The following is a 24,131-nucleotide window of genomic DNA, read 5'->3' as shown; positions in this document are numbered from 1 at the left end:
AGACACCCAGGTCATGGGCAGTCCTGATGCGAACATAGAGAGTAACAACTGAGGATAGGAAAAACATAATTGTTCCATGAGAAACAATTGAGAAAAAGAAACAATGAGAGAAAAAGTACTTTGCGCTGGCACATCTCCATTACACTGCATGTCACAGAGATGGCACTGAAATACCTATGTCAAATGGATGGGTATGTGCGGTTCCCTTCTTCTTACAGTTGCAAATATTTACTAAAACATGATAATGCTATTTAGGTTGAGAGAGAACATCCTTTTTAAAGATCAGAGTAGTTGGGATGGGAAGGAAGCAAACATTGGTATTGTGGGTGATGCACCAAATACCATGTTGAGGTCTTTACAAAGATTTCTTCTTGAATTCTTCACAACACTCCCGTGAGGTAGAGGTTAGAATTTCTTTTCAAACATCAAGAAGGAGAGGCTGAAAGAAGTTAAGTAGATTCTCCAGCCTCACTCAGCTGATAACAAATAAAACTATTATCATCTCCCCTGTTTGCCTAACTCCAGGGCCCATGTTTGTAACCAGAAATGCAATTTCCCCCTTAGATGCATGATATAGGCAAATAGAAATGACAGGTGCCACTGGTGAATGTACGGCCGCTCTGGAGAGCAATATGGCAACACCTAGGAGGTATGTAGTAAAGCTGAGTGTGATCCTACATAATAATCCAACAATTGCACAACCTTCATACACAATGTGAAAAAGTAGTTGACATGTGAGCACCAGGAAACAAATAACAAGAATATTCTTTGCAAAACTGTCATAATAAATCTTTAGGGGGGAAATGCCCATTAATACGACACCAAAAAAATAGTATATTCATTGGAATCATATATAGATGTGAACATCAATAAAATATAACTACTGGAATCAGCACATAGAGCATCTCAAAAACATAAAGTGGTGTGACAATAGTAGGGAATACAAGGACACTTACATTATGAGATCCTTTCTGATTCAAAGGGTGCAGTCATTGGTAATGAGAATATTAAGAAAACTAGGAAAATCATAAAACCCAATTTTAATAGAGTGTTTACCTCTGAGGAAGGGAAAGTACAATCAGAGAAGAGTAGACAATGGTATTCCAATGTAATTAGAGTACAAATTTCCCTCTTAAATTGCCTTAGCTGCATTCCATACGTTTTGGTATGCTGTGCTTTTATCATTCATCTCAAAGTATACATAGAACATCCTCCAGAGTAGACCATATGTTAGGTCACAACAAAACCTCAAAAACTTTAAAAAGACCAAAAGCATACCAAGTATCTTCTATGATCACAATGACATGAAACAAGAAATCAATAACATGATGAAAACTAGAAAGTTCATAAATAGGTGGAAATTAAGAAATGTCCTCTTAAAATACCAATGGATAAAAACAAATTGCAAGATAAATTAGAAAATACTTTGAAACAAATGAAAATTAAAACACAACATACCACGATAACTTATGAGATGAAGTGAAAACAGTGCCCAGAAGGAAATTTATAGCTACAAATGTTTACATTAAAAAGGAAAAAATTTTCAAATCAGTAACCTACATTTACACCTTAAGGAAACATAAAAAAGAGCAAACTAAACCAAAACATGTTAGAGGAAAGAAATAGTAAATATTAGAACAGAAATAAGTGAATAGAGAATAAAAAAACAATAGAATTGACAAAACCAAAAATCAGTTCCTTTAAAAAATCAATAAATTGACAAAGCTTTTGTTATAATGGCAAAAATAGAAGCTTTGAATAACTGAAATCAATAATGAAAGTGGGGGCATTACTACTGACCTTCCAAAAATAAAAAAAGTATTATAAGACAATACTATGAACAATGATAAGCAAACAAGTTATATAATCTAAGTTAAATGGACAAAGTCCTAGAAAAACACAAATGACCATAAATGACTCAAAAAGAAAAGAAAATCTCAGCAGACCTATAAGAAGTAAATAAATTGAATCAGTAATCAAAAACTTTTCCAACAAAGAAAAGCCCAGGATCAGATAATTTCATGAATAATTATTACCAAACATTTAAGGAATCAACACCAATCCTTCTCAAACTTTTCCAAAAAATAGAATAAAAGGGAATATTTCCTAACTTTTTCTATAAAGTCAGTTTTCCTCTGACACCACAAGAAAAATATAGGCCAATATCCCTTATTAATAAAAATGCAGAAACCCTGAATGAAACAGTAACAAACTGAATCCAACAACATGGTAAATGGATTACACACCATTATCAAGTAAGATCTATCCCATGAGTGAAACATAGTTCAACACAAGAAAATCAATAAATGTACTATACCACATTAATAGAAAAAAGGGAAAAAAAACCACAATCATCTCAACTGAGTCAGAAAAAGCATTTGACAAATGGAACACCCATTTAAGATAAAAGCACTCAGAAAACTCAGAATAGAAGGGCACTTCCCCAACATGATAAAGGACATTTATTTTGAAAAAAAAAAAAAAACAAACTCAAAGCTAACATTATACTCAATTGTGAGCAACAGAAAACTCTCGCCCTAAGATCAGTAACATGACAAGGATCCCCTTTTTCACTACTATTCACCATAGTACTGAAAATTCTAGTCAGAGCAATTAGGCAAACAGAGAAATAAAAGACATCTAAATTGGAAAGGAAAACTTAAAACTATTTCTACTGACAGTTGACATGATCCTATATACAGAAAATCCCTAAGAATCCACAAAAATCTACTATAACTAACAAACATATTCAACAAATTTGCAGGGTATAAGATCAACACACAAAAATCAGTTGTATTTCTATACATGAGCAATGAACAATTTGAAGAGTAAATTAAGAAAACAATTTCATTTGTAGTAGATTTCAAAGGAATAAATAGAAACAAATTTAACCAAGGAGGTGAAATATATGTACCATGAAAACTACAAAATATTGTTGAGAAAATTAAAGAAGCCCTAAATAAATGGAAAGATATGTTCATGGTTAGAGAACATAATATTGTTAAGATAGTAATATTCTTCAAAGCAGTCTTCAGATTTGACACAATCCCAAAAGATATAAAAGCATAAGTCCACACAAAAACTTGAACACAAATGTAAATAGCTGCATTGTTTATAATAGAAGAAAAGTGGGAAAAAAACAAATGGATAGCAAAATGTAGTATATTCATTCAATAGGATATTATTTGGCAATTAAACATGAAGTACTATTGGGGCGCCTAGGTGACTCAGTCGGTTAAGCATTGGACTTCGGCTCAGGTAATGATCTTGTGGTTCATGGGTTCAAGCCCCACATAGGGGTCTGTGCTGACAGCTCAGAGCCTGGAGCCTGTTTCAGATTCTGTATCTCCCCCCTCTCTCTGCCCCTCTCCCACTCACGCTCTGTCTCTATCTCTCAAAAAAAAATGAATAAATATCAAAAAAAAAACTTTTTTAAATGAAATACTATTATACTCTACAACATGGATGAATCTAAAATTAATATAGCTTAGTGAAATAAGCCAGACCCCTGTCCAAAAAAGAATATTTACTATATGATTCCATTTCTATGACATTCTGGAAAATATTAAACTATGGACACAAAAATCCGATCATAGATTGTCAGAGAATTGGTGGAAGGGAAGAGGAGATTGAACTTTATCAGATGATAGGAATGTTTATATCTCCATTTTGGTTGATGGATGCCAACCAACTGTACGCATTTGTCAAAGTTATACACCTAAACACCTAAAAAGAGTCAGAGGGCCTATATGTAAAGTTTACCTCAATAACTTAAGTTGAAAAAAGTAAACCACATTTAAGACCACTTCTGAGTTAAAGAGGCTGGTAGAACACTTAGAGAAGAACACTTGTAGAAACCACAGGAAACATTTAAAGACAATTAAGACAGCAATTTTTAACATTTGGTTATTTTTGTTCCCCTCTATGCAAAATTTCTGGTTTTAAAATAAAATAAGCAAATTATTTTATTTTATTTTTTTATGTTTATTCATTTTTGAAAGACAGAGAGAGACAGAGCACAAGCAGGGGTGGGGCAGAGAGAGAGGGGGACACAGAATCAGAAGCAGGCTCCAGGCTCTGAGCTGTCAGCACAGAGCCCGACGCGGGGCTCGAACTCACGAACTGCGAGATCATGACCTGAGCCGAAGTCCTGATGCTCAACCAACTGAGCCACCCAGGCGCCCCATGAGCAAATTATTTTAAAAATTTAATGATAATAGCTAAAATAATAGTAAGTTAATGTATAATTTCCAGAGGAGTAGAATTAAACCAAGGATTTTAGAGGAAGAAAAGCCTAAAAGAATCCATAAGATTGCAAGAAAGTCGAAAAGAAGAAAAGCATAGAAGAAGCAGGAGAATAGAAAGGACAAAATAAAAAGAAATCCAAATATACAAGAAATCATCCTAAATATAAATAAACAAACCCAGCCATTAAAAGACAGTACTTGGTTGATTTGCAAAAGACACCTAAAATATAATGGCACAGAAAGGAAAAAATAATTCCAGATATAAGGAGTTAACAAGATTTACTACTAAATAACAGCATCAAAATGTTGAAAGTAAAAGGACAGAAAAGATATGTCAGGCAAATACTGAACAAAGAAACCTGATGTAGCTATATTATTGCCAGAAAAAAATAGTCTGTAAGGCAAAAAGCATTATTAAGTATAATGAGGGTCAGTACAGAATGATGAAAGGTATAATTCTCCCAGATGGTATCACAGTTATATGTTTTTATGCTTCCTGATAACACAGCTACAAAACCTACAAAGCAAAAATTGACAAATTACAAAGAGAAATTGACAAATCTACCATTATAGTGAGAGTTCTGAACATTCCTCTCTCATTAATTGATATATCAAGCAGACAAAAATCAGTAAAAATATAGAAGACTTGAAAAATAAAATTAACATTTGATCTGATGGACATAGGATTCTGCACCACAATTAGAGAAATCAAATTCTTCTCAAGCATTTTGTAAATGAAACATTTATAAAAATTGACATTATACTAGTCCATAAAATAAGTCTCAAAAAATGTATAAGCTGATTCTAAAGTACATTAGGAAGAACAAAAGTGCCAGGAATAGCCAAGATAATTCTGAAGCCAGAAAGATAGGAAACTTACCCTACCAGACACCATGACACATTAGAAATCTATACTAATTAAGATAGTGTGGGGGAGGCTGGGTGGCTCAGTAGGTTAAACATACGACTTCGGCTCAGGTCATGATCTTGCCTACTTCACCATTGTGAGTTCAAGTCCTGCGTTGGGCTCTGTGCTGTCAGCTAATTATGGCAACCCTATAAATAAACCATTGGAGACTCTGAGAGAGCTTAGAAGTAGAACCATACACATATGGGACTTCACCCTATTACAGAGGTAGCAGATCAGGTCAGTGGGAAGAGATGTTATTCACTATATGGTATTGGGACAATTGTTTATTTATATGTAAAAAAAAATACAATAAAATTGCTTCTGTATCTCACACCAATAAAAATTCAGTCCCAGGTGGATTAAAGATTAAATGTAAAAAAAAAAGTCTTGAAACACATAGAGATAAATATAGGAATTAACTTTTTGACATTTGAGTAGGAAAACTTTCTAAAGCAAGACACAAGAAGAACAAACCATAAAGCAAATGACAGATAATTAAATTACAATGAAATATAAAACTCTTGTGTATCAAAATATGCATTTTATATTTTTTCAAAACATGCATTTTATTTTTTAAGTTCATTTATATATTTTGACAGAGAGAGAGAGCACAAGCAAGGAAGGGGCAGGGAGAGAGAGAATCCCAAGCAGGCTCCACACTGCCAGCATAGAGCCCAATGTGGTGCTTGGACCCACGAACCTGAGGCGAAATCAAGAGTCGGACACTTAACCGACTGAGACACCCAGGTGCCCCTCAAAAAATGCATTTTAAAACACATGAAAAGGCAGACCTCATACTATAAAAATATATTTTCAACAAATATAATGAACAAAGGATTAGTATCTAGAATTCATGAAGAATATGTAATGTATTATATGAATCAGTAAGAAAAAGACGCCACACAGTCTATGAAAGGTTCTAGAAGATGCAAATATCTTGACTGCTTCCAGTTTTTGGTGGCCTCTGCTATTCATCCTGTAGGTCTGGTCAGGGATGGACTTCTAGAAGCCCCTTAGACTGAAGAGGGATGGAATGTGAAGCAGTGTGAAATTGCTTTTTCTGTATGGTTGCTATGAGTGATAGAAATGCCTTCATATGGGTCAGAGGCAACACGATGCCTCACTTTTCTCTTGTAAGCAAGAAATAGTTTTCCAGAGTTATTGTAAAAACAGAATCAGCCAAATGCTTTTGTCTGAAGGGCCTGAAGCAGGTACAAACATTATATAACAAAGTCTTGGTAAGTAATGGATACTTTCAGATTTTACTTTATATGCTCATTTATTTTTTGAATTGTTAAAGGCACATATGGTGAACAATATTATTTTATAATCCACACAATATAAACATTAAAAATATCCTTATTTTGAATTTTGAAGCTCTCCCATTTGTCTTTCTCCTGGAATAGTCTGCTCCCTACTCCTTTCTGAGAGTATATTTCATGACATGTCTCACTTTAACACATTTTTAAGAGAAGAAAAACATGGTGTCCCATGTCTATGCACATTGGGAATTTTAAATTTTATTTACAAACAATAATAATTAATCTTATATGTCATTTATGTAAGGTGGTACTTAGCAGTCCAGAGTAATCAGGAGATACAGAAACAGGAAACAATAATCTGTAATTTTACTTTACACATGTGTATATTGATAACGTTTAACAGGATAATATTTTTATTATTAAAATGATGGTATTAAGAGGAAATGAAAGTGAAAATTTTATTAAAGTTTAAACTTTTGAATGGCCTTGCTTGCATCTTCCTTCAGCTTTCTTTTTTTCAACTAGAATTTTAAATCCCAACCAAATTTTAGATAATAAAACGTGAATGGGTTAAAGTGATCCTGATGACTGAATCCATCTTTTTAATACCTACAGCTGACAAAAATATGGCACACAGATGTGCAGTAACTTGCCCAAGGTTATAGAACTACTATGCAGGAGGGAAAGGACTAGTACCTAGCTATCAGAAAGGAATACAAATATTTCTACTGTACCACACAATAAGACAACAAGAGGAGAAAACAATACCTGATTTATACCAGTCTTATTTACCACTAAGGTTTTGTATTATGCCAAGAACATAGTCCCTTGGTCCTTCTTCCTCAACCATAGGGTAAACCCCTGCAATATATAACTCTGTGAAGATTGTCCTGTAAGAAAAAAATTCCCTGCAAAATGGGTCAATGTGCATAAACCCGTTTTTAACTTATTGGGTGACTGTGAGGAAAGATGTCTCACTCATTGTCTATGGGAATGGAAATCAGTAAGTAGTGAACGTTTTAAATCTGCATTTGGTAATGCCATATGCCTTGGATGAAAATTTTTGCTCTCAAGAATTTATCCTATGGAGAATCTTACACAATTTCTAAAAATATATGCACAATCACCATGATTGTATCATTGTTTCAAATAGGAAATTCTTGAAACAAGTTTTGCTGTAAGATAAATTCCACAGAGCAAAATGGCTGGATCAAGGCTTCTCAGGATATATAATAATATTTAATTACAAAGAAGAAAGTAAGAATTACTTGAAAAAATAATAATCACCATTAATTGTTCTGCCACTAGTCAGAAATAACTATCTCTTTATTTTCTATTACTAGTATGTATAATATTTATGGAAATAATTACCAAGGGGGAGTGCCTACTATGACACTGCTTGACAGATAACATACATAATTTTTCAAGATTATTATCAGTACATTTAAAGATGAGGTAACTGAGTTTCAGAGGGGTTGAAGGAACTTGCAGGAGTAAGTAGCAAAGCTACAATGAGATCCCAACTGTATTACAGAATAAAATATAGCACATTAATCTATATTTGATATTCCATCAAATTACTTCAGTAACCCTGTGAAGAAAGAATTACTTTACTCCTTTTCAGAATGAGAAACTGAAGCTGAGAGGGGTTAAGTATCTTACCTTTGGGTCACTTTTTAATAATGCACAGAACTCTGATAAGAACACAGTGTGGGTGACCACAAAGCCTTTTCTCTTTTCAACTCATCACACTGCCTTGTGTTCTTTAACTATAAAAGGATTCACAAGCTTTGGTTCTGACTATAAAAGTAATTGGTGTTGGAGCACCTGGGTGGCTTAGTCGGTTGAGCCTCCCACTTCGGCTCAGGTCATAATGTTGTAGTTCATGAGTTCAAACCCCACATCGGGCTCGCTGCTGTCAGTGCAGAGCCTGCTTCATATCCTATGTCCCCCTCTCTCTGCCCCTTCCCCACTTGTGCTCTCTCAAAAACAAAACATAAAAAAAGTAATTCATGTTCATTTAGGATATTACCAAAAGCACAGGCAAATATTTAAAGATATAAATAACCTCCAATCTCACTCTCATTGATAAATAGTGTTCATGGTTTGTTGCATCCACTTGCAGCCAGAAACATCCACATGTATGCACATACATATCAGCTGTACATACATTTTACGTTACTGGAGTCACACTGGATTGATACATGGTATTGTGTACTAATTTTTGACCTTTACATTATATCATATGGTGTGAGGATAAGGTCCCCATTTCCTTTGTAGTAATTTACCAATGATCCAGCACCAATTCTTATTGACTATAAATTCTCAAGCAATTGGAAACGCCACATTTATCAAATACTCAATGTTTCTGTGAACTTGGTTCTACTGATTATTTTTCTATTCTGACTCATTAATATATATGTAAATTCTTTTTTTAATGTTTATTTATTTTTGAGAGAGAGAGAGAGAGAGAGAGAGAGAGAGAGGAGCGGGCAGAGAAAGAAGGAGACATAGAATCCGAAGCAGGCTCCAGGCTCTGAGCTGTCATCACAGAGTCTAATGTTCAAACCCATGAACAGCGAGATCATGACCTGAGCCAAAGTTGGACGATTAATCAACTGAGCCACCCAAACACCCTTATATACATGTCAATTCTTGCACCAGGATTGAACTGGTTTAATATTGTATCTTTGTCGAAATTTGCCTTCCAAGTTAATACTTTACATCCCTTCCCAGCCACAATCCCTTTATCCTTCTTCTGATTGGCTTGAGAAAGCTAATAATAAAGGAACATAAAGATAACATTTACTGAGCACTTAGTGCCAGACATTTCACTAAATGCTTTACATGTGTTTTTTCATTTTAATTTTCATTACAACTTAATATGTAGGTTGTTGCTGTTATAACAGCCATTTGAAAGATGTTTTTTAATGGGGCTCAAAGAAGTTAAGTAATTTGCCAAAGGTAATTCAACCACAAAATGGTAACGCCCACGAGCCAAACCCCTGACCATAGTCATATTGTGTGTGACTCCATATTACAGGTGAGGCCAGCACTGGGGAAATGACTCATCCAAGGTCCTGAAGTTCATTATCATACTTGGTTTGCCTGTACTGTATCCTCTTTCCAAGGCTTAGGGAAAACTGTTTCTTTGAAAGCAGCACTATCAACAATAGCCAAAGTATGGAAAGAGCCCAAATGTCCATCGATGGATGAATGGATAAAGAAAATGTGGTATATGTATACAATGGAGTATTACTCGGCAATCAAAAAGAATGAAATCTTGCCATTTGCAACTACATGGATGGAACTGGAGGGTATTATGCTAAGCAAAATTAGTCAGAGAAAGACAAAAATCATATGGCTTCACTCATATGATGACTTTAAGAGACAAAACAGATGAACATAAGGGAAGGGAAACAATATAAAACAGGGAGGGGGACAAAACAGAAGAGACTCATAAATATGGAGAACAAACAGGGTTACTGGAGGGGTTATGGGAGGGGGGATGGGATAAACGGGTAAGGGACATTAAGGAATCTACTCCTGAAATCATTGTTGCACTATATGCTAACTAATTTGGATGTAAATTAAAAAAATAAAATTAAAAAAAAATAAATACAATTAACCATATTGTTTTTAATAATAAAATCAATAAGATTTAAAAAAACTAGCATTACAAGAAAATAAAACAAAATATAAAATGGGAAGGAAAGTCATTCCTATATACTACAGACATTGAGTTAATATTCATGATACAACTGAAGGTGACCATATGGCTTGATATGTTCCCAACTTATGTCTGTTGTTTAACAGTGCAACTTTCATTCTCAAAAGTGTCTCATTCAAACAATAAATTATATGGTCATCCTCAATACAAATAGCTAACTTTTTGGTCTAACTTTTTGATCAGTTATAGATGAATAAGGGGTAACTTGTAATTTTCATAAAAAGCAATATAAGGACACAACAAATCAATGAAAAGATAACCCAAACTCAATAATGAAAGAAATACAAACAAAAATCTTAATATTTCATAAGAAAAAAGAAAAGGTACAGATTAGAATGTTGACCCTTTTCTTTGTGCTGAATAATAGATATGTGTACCTGTATATTTATATTGTGCATATATATATATATAGTGCATGTATTTGCACAAAAGTACTTACGTATGCTAATACCATTATATTGGGATAAAAATATTTCTGGAATATATTAACACTCTATTAAGAATGTTTATCTTAGGAAGGCAAACAACAGTTTCATCTCTATACATTTCTCTATGATTTGATGTCCTTAATGTACGTATATACCAATTTTGTCATCCAGAAAAGTAATTGATATACAATTTTCAAAGCACAAGAAACATTGTTATGATTTAGCTCATACAAATAATGTTATAGAACTATTCACTTAGAACGGCATTCACCTTTAAGCATAAAAAGCAGATTATACACTATGTACAATGTGATCCCATTTATTGTTGGTAATACACCTATGTGTATAAGTACATAGCACAAAGCAAATGTGTGTAAAAGATATGACCCAAAATACAAAATATACACATACGTATACACCACACACACACACACACACACACACACACACACAGATAAATACACTAGGTTACACACTCCCTCAGAGACACTCACACTGGCGGCTGTCTCTTCCTTGAGACAGGGATAGAACTTCCTGTCAAGAGCACAGAGAACTAAACAGTATCTGACGCTGCAGGAAGGCCTACCTGTGCCATTCAAGCCTCCAGCAAGCCCTGTTTGGTGGGTCAGACCAGAGGCCCCTCCTTCCCCAAATCCTTGCAGAGCCGCCTCCCAGATGTTGAAAGATGTAATTCTGACCCTGACCAGCAGGTGGCGATTACCTTTGTGGCAACTGAAAAGCATTGATTTCTGTAAGAAGAAACAATAATTGTACTTTTTAATAACAGATTATGAAACAGTATGTACACTATGGTACAAAACATTTGAAAATTTTTTATGGATATAAAAAAATTGAAATAGTGTATTCTTTGTTTTCCTGATGGCAACTCCCAAATCTGCACCTCTCGTTAATTTGTTCAATCAGGAAATATTTATTCAGAGAAACATCCTTTTATCTTAGCTGTGATACATTTCTATACAAAATTTCCTCACAGATACAGGAGTGCCTTTGTGGATTATCCGGCTAAATTTCATATTTAGCTCCTTCCTCTGCTTGTTGTCTATCTACTTGCCCCATCTTGCCAAACTGGGTTTTTGATCCATGGTTTTGTGGAACTTTGTGGTCACCTTTATTAGAAGGGTTTCCATTGAATATAGCTAAGACCTACAAAACCTTACTTAAGAGTCAGTTCAACGCAACTAGATTGGACAAAATATTTATTGAGATCTAATCATGGTCTAGAGCATAGTCAATTATCATTAAAGAGAAGGTTTCTATGCATCTCTTTCTGACACAACACAGTGGCAGATTTCTGGGAGAGATTTGGGCTTACCTCACCCCTGGAACGGTGACCTATGCAATTTAGAATTCCTGTTGTTCTTTATGCCCAATGTCCTCTCCTAAAAGAGAACTGTATTTTCTATTTCAAGTCAGAGTTCCCTTCCCAAGGGCACAGGAAATTCTAGAGGGGAATGGAGGAAGGTGAAACCAAATAACATTATACATGCACTTATTATACAAGCATAAGAAGTGCTTTCCTGTCTTCTTACTTTACTTTCTAAATGTTAACATCAGAGAATACCTTAAAAGGCAAGACACTCAGAGGGGGAAAATTTTTTTTGGCTTGGCTTCTGGAGAGTCCAATTAAGTTGGGAGATCTTTCTGGTTCCTAACAGACCTAACCCAGTATCTCTGTGAAAACTTTGGATAAATTCCTTCAAACTCTTTTGACCTCATTTATTTGAATTCCACTGCTTTTCAGTCATCCAGGATTGTGAAGGTTAAAAATGAGATGTATCTTATACTCAAATTTCCCAAATGTAAAGAACCAATATATTGTAGGTTAGAGCTAATTGCTGCCAAAGGCACAGGCCTTAGACTCATTACCATGAGTGCCATTCCAGCTTTAGGAGAAGAATGTGAAAATACTTTAAATCTCCATTAATTAAAGTTTTTGATTATCATTTTACTGCAAAATGGAACCCAGTTAAGCATTCATAGTTCACTCAAATCCCCATCAAACTGAAGTATGTCCTTTGCTTTAAGAGATATCATCTAGCTCCCCTCTATCTTATCCATGGTGTCCTCTTCTAAACTAGAGGCCCCCTTTCTGTATTCAAGTGATAACACAGTAATGAGATACACCACTGTCACTTCTCAACAGCACCAGAATTAAAACTGCAGACCAGGTTTGTTCTTCACAATTCTATTCCTATAAAGCCATACACCTCTGCAACGAGATTATCATTGATCAAGACTTTGCAACTGACTGCACAAGCAGTTTATAATCCTCAAAAAAAATCAGAGTTACTATTTTATAGTCACAGCGAACACACTCAGGTTTTGTTTGATTTATTTCTTTTTTTTAATTTGTTAATGTTTATTTATTTTTGAGACAGAGAAAGACAGAGCATGAATGGGGGAGGGTCAGAGAGAGAGGGAGACACAGAATCTGAAACAGGCTCTGAACTCTGAGCTGTCAGCACAGAGCCCGACGTGGGGCTCCAACTCACAGACCGCGAGATCATGACCTGGGCTGATGTTGGACACTCAACCGACTGAGCCACCCAGGCGCCCCTGCTTGATTTATTTCTTAACTTTTTATCTAGTATAACCCCAACTCAAAGCCAAAAAATAATTTCTATATCCTTAACACTTCCAAATAAATATACCTTGTATTACTCTATATCCATATGATATTGTTATATAAAACAGAAGATTTATAGTTTCATTTTGTAATATTTTTCTTACTTTTAAAGGTTCGTTTTAGAAAGAGTTTCACTCCCAAAGTATTTAAGGGCATCTTTGCACACTGCTGCCATATAAAAAGAAAAAGAAGGCAGGGAAACAAAGGTAAATAATAGGCACAATGAAATAATAAATTATAGGACATAAAATAGAGAGTTCTTGACAATGACATCTAACTCATTTACTTTTACAAGTGATAAAATATAGCACAGAGAAGTTCAATGACTTGCCCAAAATAAGACAGTTAGTGAATGAAAGAGAAAGGACTTGGACCTATGTATCAGAAAATACATATGCATTTTAATTTTGTTACACATTAACATAGTAAGAAAATAACCCCTGGTTTATAAATGTGAGATTTACAGCTGAGGCTCTGTGGTATACTCTAAGAAATGTGGAGCTGGCAGTCAAAAGGACACTTATTGTCATCTCTGTTTACCCACTTAGTAAATGTGTGGCCCCAAACAAAGTACTTCATTTTTTACTGCCCTAGTCTCCTGATCTGTGGAACGGAGATAAGAATTACTCACATCAGGGGCGCCTGGGTGGCGCAGTCGGTTAAGCGTCCGACTTCAGCCAGGTCACGATCTCGCGGTCTGTGAGTTCGAGCCCCGCGTCAGGCTCTGGGCTGATGGCTCAGAGCCTGGAGCCTGTTTCCGATTCTGTGTCTCCCTCTCTCTCTGGCCCTCCCCCGTTCATGCTCTGTCTCTCTCTGTCCCAAAAATAAATAAAACGTTGAAAAAAAAAATTAAAAAAAAAAAAAAAGAATTACTCACATCAGAGTTATGAGTGATGAATAAATTAGGTAAAACATACAATGGAGAAATCACAGTGCCACGCACATTGCAGATGCTCAGAGTTCTCTGGATTCCCTAATAGGCAAAAACAAAGCATCCACCTGAAATCCTGCCATGGACTATGGCACAGCCTGCCTAAAACAAGCCCTCCCTCTCATAGAGATACTCCATATTCTCCAGGTGTGGGATGGGCATTTGTACCATCCTGAGAGAATCTGTCCCCTTAAATGGTGTGCCCTAGGTGCCTCACTTCCCTCATTTCCCTCACCTTTGTCCTGGCCCTGGTTGAGAGGAATACTTATAGCAATAATGGCTAAAATTAACTGAGCACTCAACTATGTGCTAGTCACTATGCTAAGATGGTTCCATGTGTTACCTATTTAATTCTTCCCTACCACCATGTAGAATAGGTAGCACTATTATGCCCTGTGTAGAGAAAAACAGAGGCTTAGAAAATTAAGTTATTGTACAAGATCAATCAGTTATTGGCAAAGTTATGGTGGTGGACTGTGTGTATTCAAAATCCAGGTTATTAACAATTTACAGATAGGATTATTTTGTTATGAAAATGAAATTGAAAGAAGATAAGTGACATGAACATAATAACCGCAACTCAATCACCTGATCCTCAATGCAAATATCTCTCAAACAGACCAGCTATTATGCTTTGTTCTCATGTAGCATCTTGTCTTTCCAGGACTCAATGAAAAACTTCTCTAAAAGTAATGTGGAAAGTGAAACAACACAAAAGGGTTTGATTATTTTCTTAGTGTGTCATCTGTATCACACATATATGGTAACTAATGCAACAATCCTTTGTATTGACAATTGTAGGGCTAAAATGTGCACATTATGCTAAGACAACTAAGTAAAGAGTCACATGAAGTAGCTGGTTCCTGAGGGTTCAGGCAGAAGTATTGGTGTTGCAATTTGGGAAGGTGAAATAAGGACAGTGAACGTGACATTTATATAGTTTCTACTCTATGGGGTAAACATTATATTTCATCTTTTTTATTCTTAATAACCACCATTCAAGGTAGCCAGAATTATTGCCATTAAACAGATGAAGACTATAACATTCATAGGTTAAGTAACTTGTCCCAAGTTTCCAGGTTACTTAAGCCCAAGATCTTTCCTAATTAACCAGAAGCCTCCTAGACCTTGAATCTAATTATTTAGGGAATTGAATTTACCTAGAGATGATCAGGACAGTGAAGAATGCCCACCAGTGCATTTTCAAACACATGCTGTACTGCCTTATAAATCAAAACTTTTATAAATAATAATGGAGATTTATAAATACTTAAGAGGCAGAAATCTCACAGAGGAATACTACTGACAATAAAATATGAAAAAAATTCAACTATAATTAATTATAGAAATGAAAATAAGACAATATTTCAGAATATTATGGATATAATTTCAGAAAATTATGAATATATTCTGCAAAAGAATATTAAACTATATGTGTATCTATATAATCTGTTGATATATTTTAGTAAGTAATTAGCAAGGAAAAACACCTGGAAGAACACATAGCCTACAAGCAATAGTGGCTTTGTGGAGTGAGATAAGAGACATAGAGGTTAAATTTTGCCTTCAAATAATGTATTTCCATAATTGTTTCATTTTATTTCAATAACCACATATTGATCTCATAATGTGAAAAATAATTGTACTGATACTTCCAACACACACACAAAAAAACAACTGGTTTTAAACTGAATCACAAAATGATCATGAAAAAAAATCTGTATTGATATTGAAAAGTGCTCACAATATACTTTACAACTGGAAAAATATAATTATAAACTATACAGTTACAATATACTTTACAATTGGAAAAAATCTAATTATAAACTGTACAGTAAGAGCCTATTATTTCAAGGGACACCTGGGTGGCTTAGTCAGTTAAGCATCTGATTCTTGACTTGGGCTGAGGTCATGATCTCACAGTTCATCTGTTCAAGCCCTACTTCGGGCTCTGTGCTGACAGCATGCGGAGCCTGCTTGGGATTCTCTCTTCCTCTCTCTCTGCCCCTCCCCCCTCAAAATAAGTAAATAAACTTTTAAAAAGATCCTATTATTTCAAAATAAAACAATATACGTGTAAAGTATGTTAAAATACATAGCCCCAAATATTTACACACAAATACATGCACACACACACACACACACATACACATCGCCTTCTTTATTTTGTTTTAATTCCAGTTAGTTAACATACAGTATTATGTTAGTTTCACGTGTACAATATAGTGATTCAACAATTCCATACATCTCCCAGTGCTCATCACAAGTGTACTGCTTAATCCCCATCACCTACTTCACCCATCTCCTTACCAACTTCTTCTCTGGTAACCATCAGTTTGTTCTCCATAATTAAAGTCTGTTTCTTGATTTGCCTCTCTTTTTTTTTCTTTGCTCGTTTGTTTTGTTTCTTAAATGCCACATATGAGTAAAATCATATGGTATTTGTCTTTCTCTGACTTACTTATTTGCTTATGATTATACTCTCTAGCTCCATCCATTTTGTTGCAAATGGCAAGATTTCATTCTTTTTTTATGGCTGAATAATATTCCAATAGATAGACGATAGATAGATAGATAGATAGATGATAGATAGACACTTGGGCTGCTTCCATAATTTGGCTATTGTAAATAATACTTCAATAAGCATCGGTGTGCATGTATCCCTTTGAATTAATATTTTTGAATTTTGGGGGTAAACACACAGGAATGTGATAACTGGATCACGGGGTACTTCTATTTTTAACATTTTGAGGAAACTCCATACTATTTTCCCAGTGGGTGCACCAGTTTGCATTCCAACCAATAGTGCAAGAGGGTTCCTTTTTCTCCTCATCCTCGCCAACACCTGTTGTTTCTTCTGTTGTTTATTTTAGTCATTCTGACAGGTGTGAGGTGATATCTCACTGTAGTTTTGATTTGCATTTCTCTGATGATAAGTGATGTTGAGTATCTTTTCATGTGTCTATTGGCCATCTGGATTCTTCTTTGGAAAAAAAAATGTCTCTTTGTGTCTTCCACTCATTTTTTAATTGGATTATTTGTTTTTTGGGTGTTGAATTGTAAAAGTTCTTCATATCTTTTAAACACTAGCCTGTTATTGAATATGTCACTTGCAATATATTTTCCCATTCAATAGGTTGCCTTTTAGTTTTGTTGATTGCTTCCTTTGCTGGACAAAAACTTTTAATTTTGATGTAGTCCCAACCATTTATTTTTGCTTTTATTTCCCTTGCCTCAGGAGACATATCTAGAAAAATGATGCTATGGCTGATGTCAGAGACATTACTGCCTGTGCTCTCTTCTAAGATATTTATGGTTTTAGGTCTTACATTTAAGTATTTAATCCATTTGGAGTTTATTTTTATGTATGGTGTAAGAAAGTCTTCCAGTTTCATTCTTTTGCATGTAGCTGACTAGTTTTACCAACACAATTTGTTTAAGAGACTATCTTTTTCCCAAATCATTTCTTTCTTGCTTCATCAAAGATTACTTGACCATATAATTGTGAGTATATTGCTGGGTTTTATATTCTGTTCCATTGATCTATGTGTTTGTGTTTGTGCCAGTACTATATTGTTTGATGACTACAGCCTTGTAATATAACTTGAAGTCTGAATTGTGATACCTCTAGCTTTGTTTTTCTTTTTCAAAATTGCTTTGGCTATTCAGAGTCTTTTGTGGTTCCATATAAATTTTAGAATTTTTGGAGTGAAGGGAAGATGGCAGCGTAGGAGGACGCTGGGCTCACCTCGCGTCCTGCTGATCACTTAGATTCCACCTACACCTGCCTAAATAACCCAGAAAACCGCCAGAGGATTAGCAGAACGGAGTCACCAGACCCAAGCGCAGACGAGAGGCCCATGGAAGAGGGTAGGAAGGGCGGCGAGGCGGTGCGCGCTCCATGGACTGGCGGGAGGGAGCCGGGGCGGAGGGGCGGCTCGCCAGCCAAGCAGAGCCCCCGAGTCCGGCTTGCAAAAGCGGAGGGGCCTGACAGACTGTGTTCCGACAGCAAGCGCGACTTAGCGTCTGGGAGGTCATAAGTTAACAGCTCTGCTCTGAAAGCGGGAAGGCTGGAGGACAAAGGGAGGGAGAGCTGCGGACCCCCGGAAGACAGAGCTCAGTTTGGTGAGGAACAAAGGCGCTCGCCAGCGCCATCTCCCCCGCCCATCCCCCAGCCAAAATCCCAAAGGGAACCGGTTCCTGCCAGGGAAATTGCTCGCTCCGCGCAAACACCCAACTCTGTGCTTCTGGGGAGCCAAACCTCCCGCAGCGGATCTGACTCCCTCCCGCTGCCACAGGGCCCCTCCTGAAGTGGATCACCTAAGGAGAAGCGAGCTAAGCCTGCCCCCCCTGCCGCCGTGCACCTTGCCTACCCACCCCAGCTAATACGCCAGATCCCCAGCATCACAAGCCTGGCAGTGTGCAAGTAGCCCAGACGGGCCACGCAACCCCACAGTGAATCCCGCCCCTAGGAGAGGGGAAGAGAAGGCACACACCAGTCTGACTGTGGCCCCAGCAGTGGGCTGGGGGCAGACATCAGGACAGACTGCGGCCCCGCCCACCAACTCCAGTTATACACCACAGCACAGGGGAAGTGCCCTGCAGGTCCTCACCACACCAGGGACTATCCAAAATGACCAAGCGGAAGAATTCCCCTCAGAAGAATCTCCAGGAAATAACAACAGCGAATGAGCTGATCAAAAAGGATTTAAATAATATAACAGAAAGTGAAGTTAGAATAAAAGTCATAAAATTAATCGCTGGGCTTGAAAACAGTATACAGGACAGCAGAGAATCTCTTGCTACAGAGATCAAGGGACTAAGGAACAGTCACGAGGAGCTGAAGAACGCTTTAAAAGAAATGCAAAACAAAATGGAAACCACCACGGCTCGGATGGAAGAGGCAGAGGAGAGAATAGGTGAACTAGAAGATAAAGTTATGGAAAAAGAGGAAGCTGAGAGAAAGAGAGATAAAAAAATCCAGGAGTATGAGGGGAAAATTAGAGAACTAAGTGATACACTAAAAAGAAATAATCTACGCATAATTGGTATCCCAGAGGAGGAAGAGAGAGGGAAAGGTGCTGAAGGGGTACTTGAAGAAATAATAGCTGAGAACTTCCCTGAACTGGGGAAGGAAAAAGGCATTGAAATCCAAGAGGCAGAGAGAACTCCCTTCAGACGTAACTTGAATCGATCTTCTGCACGACATATCATAGTGAAACTGGCAAAATACAAGGATAAAGAGAAAATTCTGAAAGCAGCAAGGGGTAAACGTGCCCTCACATATAAAGGGAGACCTATAAGACTCGTGACTGATCTCTCTTTTGAAACTTGGCAGGCCAGAAAGAATTGGCACGAGATTTTCAGGGTGCTAGACAGCAAAAATATGCAGCCGAGAATCTTTTATCCAGCAAGTCTCTCATTTAGAATAGAAGGAGAGATAAAAGTCTTCCCAAACAAACAAAAACTGAAGGAATTTGTCACCACTAAACCAGCCCTACAAGAGATCCTAAGGGGGACCCTGTGAGACAAAGTACCAGAGACATCACTACAAGCATAAAACATACAGACATCACAATGACTCTAAACCCGTATCTTTCTATAGTAACACTGAATGTAAATGGATTAAATGCGCCAACCAAAAGACATAGGGTATCAGAATGGATAAAAAAAAAACAAGACCCATCTATTTGCTGTCTACAAGAGACTCATTTTAGACCTGAGGACACCTTTAGATTCAGAGTGAGGGGATGGAGAACTATTTATCATGCTACTGGAAGCCAAAAGAAAGCTGAAGTAGCCATACTTATATCAGAGAAACTAGACTTTAAATTAAAGGCTGGAACAAGAGATGAAGAAGGACATTATATAATAGTTACAGGGTCTATCCATCAGGAAGAGCTAACAATTATAAATGTCTGTGCGCCGAATACCGGAGCCCCCAAATATATAAAACAATTACTCATAAACATAAGAAACCTTATTGATAAGAATGTGGTAATTGCTGGGGACTTTAACACCCCACTTACAGAAATGGATAGATCATCTAGACACACGGTCAATAAAGAAACAAGGGCCCTGAATGAGACACTGGATCAGATGGACTTGACAGATATATTTAGAACTCTGCATCCCAAAGCAACAGAATATACTTTCTTCTCGAGTGCACATGGAACATTCTCCAAGATAGATCATATACTGCGTCACAAAACAGCCCTTCATAAGTTTACAAGAATTGAAATTATACCATGCATACTTTCAGACCACAATGCTATGAAGCTTGAAATCAACCACAGGAAAAAGTCTGGAAAACCTCCAAAAGCATGGAGGTTAAAGAACACCCTACTAACGAATGAGTGGGTCAACCAGGCAATTAGAGAAGAAATCAAAAAATAGATGGAAACAAACGAAAATGAAAATACAACAATCCAAACGCTTTGGGACGCAGCGAAGGCAGTCCTGAGAGGAAAATACATTGCAATCCAGACCTATCTCAAGAAACAAGAAAAATCCCAAATACAAAATCTAACAGCACACCTAAAGGAACTAGAAGCAGAACAGCAAAGGCAGCCTAAACCCTGCAGAAGAAGAGAAATAATCAAGATCAGAGCAGAAATAAACAATATAGAATCTAAAAAAACTGTAGAGCAGATCAACGAAACCAAGAGTTGGTTTTTTGAAAAAATAAACAAAATTGACAAACCACTAGCCAGGCTTCTCAAAAAGAAAAGGGAGAGGACCCAAATAGATAAAATCATGAATGAAAATGGAATTATGACAACCAATCCCTCAGAGATACAAACAATTATCAGGGAATACTATGAAAAATTATATGCCAACAAATTGGACAACCTGGAAGAAATGGACAAATTCCTGAACACCCACACTCTTCCAAAACTCAATCAGGAGGAAATAGAAAGCTTGAACAGACCCATAACCAGCGAAGAAATTGAATCGGTTATCAAAAATCTCCCAACAAATAAGAGTCCAGGACTAGATGGCTTCCCAGGGGAGTTCTACCAGACGTTTAAAGCAGAGATAATACCTATCCTTCTCAAGCTATTCCAAGAAATAGAAGGGGAAGGAAACCTTCCAGACTCATTCTATGAAGCCAGTATTACTTTGATTCCTAAACCAGACAGAGACCCAGTAAAAAAAGAGAACTACAGGCCAATATCCCTGATGAATATGGATGCAAAAATTCTCAATAAGATACTAGCAAATCGAATTCAACAGCATATAAAAAGAATGATTCACCATGATCAAGTGGGATTCATTCCTGGGATGCAGGGCTGGTTCAACATTCGCAAATCAATCAACGTGATACATTACATTAACAAAAAAAAAAAGAGAAGAACCATATGATCCTGTCAATCGATGCAGAAAAGGCCTTTGACAAAATCCAGCACCCTTTCTTAATAAAAACCCTTGAGAAAGTCGGGATAGAAGGAACATACTTAAAGATCATCAAAGCCATTTATGAAAAGCCCACAGCTAACATCATCCTCAACGGGGAAAAACTGAGAGCTTTTTCCCTGAGATCAGGAACACGACAGGGATGCCCACTCTCACCGCTATTGTTTAACATAGTGCTGGAAGTTCTAGCATCAGCAATCAGACAACAAAAGGAAATCAAAGGCATCAAAATTGGCAAAGATGAAGTCAAGCTTTCGCTTTTTGCAGATGACATGATATTATCCATGGAAAATCCGATAGACTCCACCAAAAGTCTGCTAGAACTGATACATGAATTCAGCAAAGTTGCAGGATACAAAATCAATGTACAGAAATCAGTTGCATTCTTATACACTAACAACGAAGCAACAGAAAGACAAATAAAGAAACTGATCCCATTCACAATTGCACCAAGAAGCATAAAATACCTAGGAATAAATCTAACCAAAGATGTAAAGGATCTGTATGCTGAAAACTATAGAAAACTTATGAAGGTAATTGAAGAAGATTTAAAGAAATGGAAAGACATTCCCTGCTCATGGATTGGAAAAATAAATATTGTTAAAATGTCAATACTACCCAAAGCTATCTACACATTCAATGCAATCCCAATCAAAATTGCACCAGCATTCTTCTCGAAACTAGAACAAGCCATCCTAAAATTCATATGGAACCACAAAAGGCCCCGAATAGCCAAAGGAATTTTGAAGAAGAAGACCAAAGCAGGAGGCATCACAATCCCAGACTTCAGCCTCTACTACAAAGCTGTCATCATCAAGACAGCATGGTATTGGCACAAAAACAGACACACAGACCAATGGAAGAGAATAGAAACCCCAGAACTAGACCCACAAACGTATGGCCAACTCATCTTTGACAAAGCAGGAAAGAACATCCAATGGAAAAAAGACAGCCTCTTTAACAAATGGTGCTAGGAGAGCTGGACAGCAACATGCAGAAGGTTGAAGCTAGACCACTTTCTCACACCATTTACAAAAATAAACTCAAAATGGATAAAGGACCTAAATGTGAGACAGGAAACCATCAAAACCTTAGAGGAGAAAGCAGGAAAAGACCTCTCTGACCTCAGCCGTAGCAGTCTCTTACTCGACACATCCCCAAAGGCAAGGGAATTAAAAGCAAAAGTGAATTACTGGGACCTTATGAAGATAAAAAGCTTCTGCACAGCAAAGGAAACAATCAACAAAACTAAAAGGCAACCAACGGAATGGGAAAAGATATTTGCAAATGACATATCGGACAAAGGGCTAGTATCTAAAATCTATAAAGAGCTCACCAAACTCCACACACGAAAAACAAATAACCCAGTGAAGAAATGGGCAGAAAACATGAATAGACACTTCTCTAAAGAAGACATCCAGATGGCCAACAGGCACATGAAAAGATGTTCAGCGTCGCTCCTTATCAGGGAAATACAAATCAAAACCACACTCAAGTATCACCTCACGCCAGTCAGAGTGGCCAAAATGAACAAATCAGGAGACTATAGATGCTGGAGAGGATGTGGAGAAACGGGAACCCTCTTGCACTGTTGGTGGGAATGCAAACTGGTGCAGCCGCTCTGGAAAGCAGTGTGGAGGTTCCTCAGAAAATTAAAAATAGACCTACCCTATGACCCAGCAATAGCACTGCTAGGAATTTATCCAAGGGATACAGGAGTACTGATGCATAGGGGCACTTGTACCCCAATGTTCATAGCAGCACTCTCAACAATAGCCAAATTATGGAAAGAGCCTAAATGTCCATCAACTGATGAATGGATAAAGAAATTGTGGTATATATATACAATGGAATACTACGTGGCAATGAGAAAAAATGAAATATGGCCTTTTGTAGCAACGTGGATGGAACTGGAGAGTGTGATGCTAAGTGAAATAAGCCATACAGAGAAAGACAGATACCATATGGTTTCACTCTTATGTGGATCCTGAGAAACTTAACAGGAACCCATGGGGGAGGGGAAGGAAAAAAAAAAAAGAGGTTAGAGTGGGAGAGAGCCAAAGCATAAGAGACTGTTAAAAACTGAGAACAAACTGAGGGTTGATGGGTGGTGGGAGGGAGGGGAGGGTGGGTGATGGGTATTGAGGAGGGCACCTTTTGGGATGAGCACTGGGTGTTGTATGGAAACCAATTTGTCAATAAATTTCATATATATATAAATAAATAAATAAATAAATAAATAAATAAATAAATTTTAGAATTTTTTTGTTCCAACTCTGAAAAAAAAATGTTGTTTTTTTGATAGGGATTGCATTAAATCTGTAGATTACTTGAGTAGTATAGACATTTTAACAATATTTGTTCTTTCAATCTATGACCACGGAATGTCTTTCCATTTCTTTGTGTCATCTTCAATTTCTTTATAGTTTTCAGAGTACAGGTCTTTCTCCTCTTTGGTTAAGTTCACTTCTGGGTATCTTATTATTTTTAGTAGAATTGTAAATGAGATTGTTTTAATTTCTCTTTCTGCTGCTTCGTTATTAGTGTATAGAAATGCAGT

At 36.7% G+C, this 24,131-nt stretch overlaps 1 pseudogene; it reads left to right on the top strand.

The window, feature by feature from the left end:
* The first annotated feature begins 587 nt into the window (after positions 1-587).
* LOC124509295 (40S ribosomal protein S23-like) overlaps positions 588-24,131 on the top strand; it is a 48,633-nt pseudogene continuing 25,089 nt past the window's right edge.

This window comes from Lynx rufus, unplaced genomic scaffold (genome assembly GCF_022079265.1).
Source record: "Lynx rufus isolate CCGP_SWC_20201006 ecotype Redwood Valley unplaced genomic scaffold, mLynRuf1.p SCAF_14, whole genome shotgun sequence".
Classification (NCBI taxonomy): Eukaryota; Metazoa; Chordata; class Mammalia; order Carnivora; family Felidae; genus Lynx; species Lynx rufus.
This window is presented reverse-complemented; position numbering and strand designations above follow the sequence as displayed.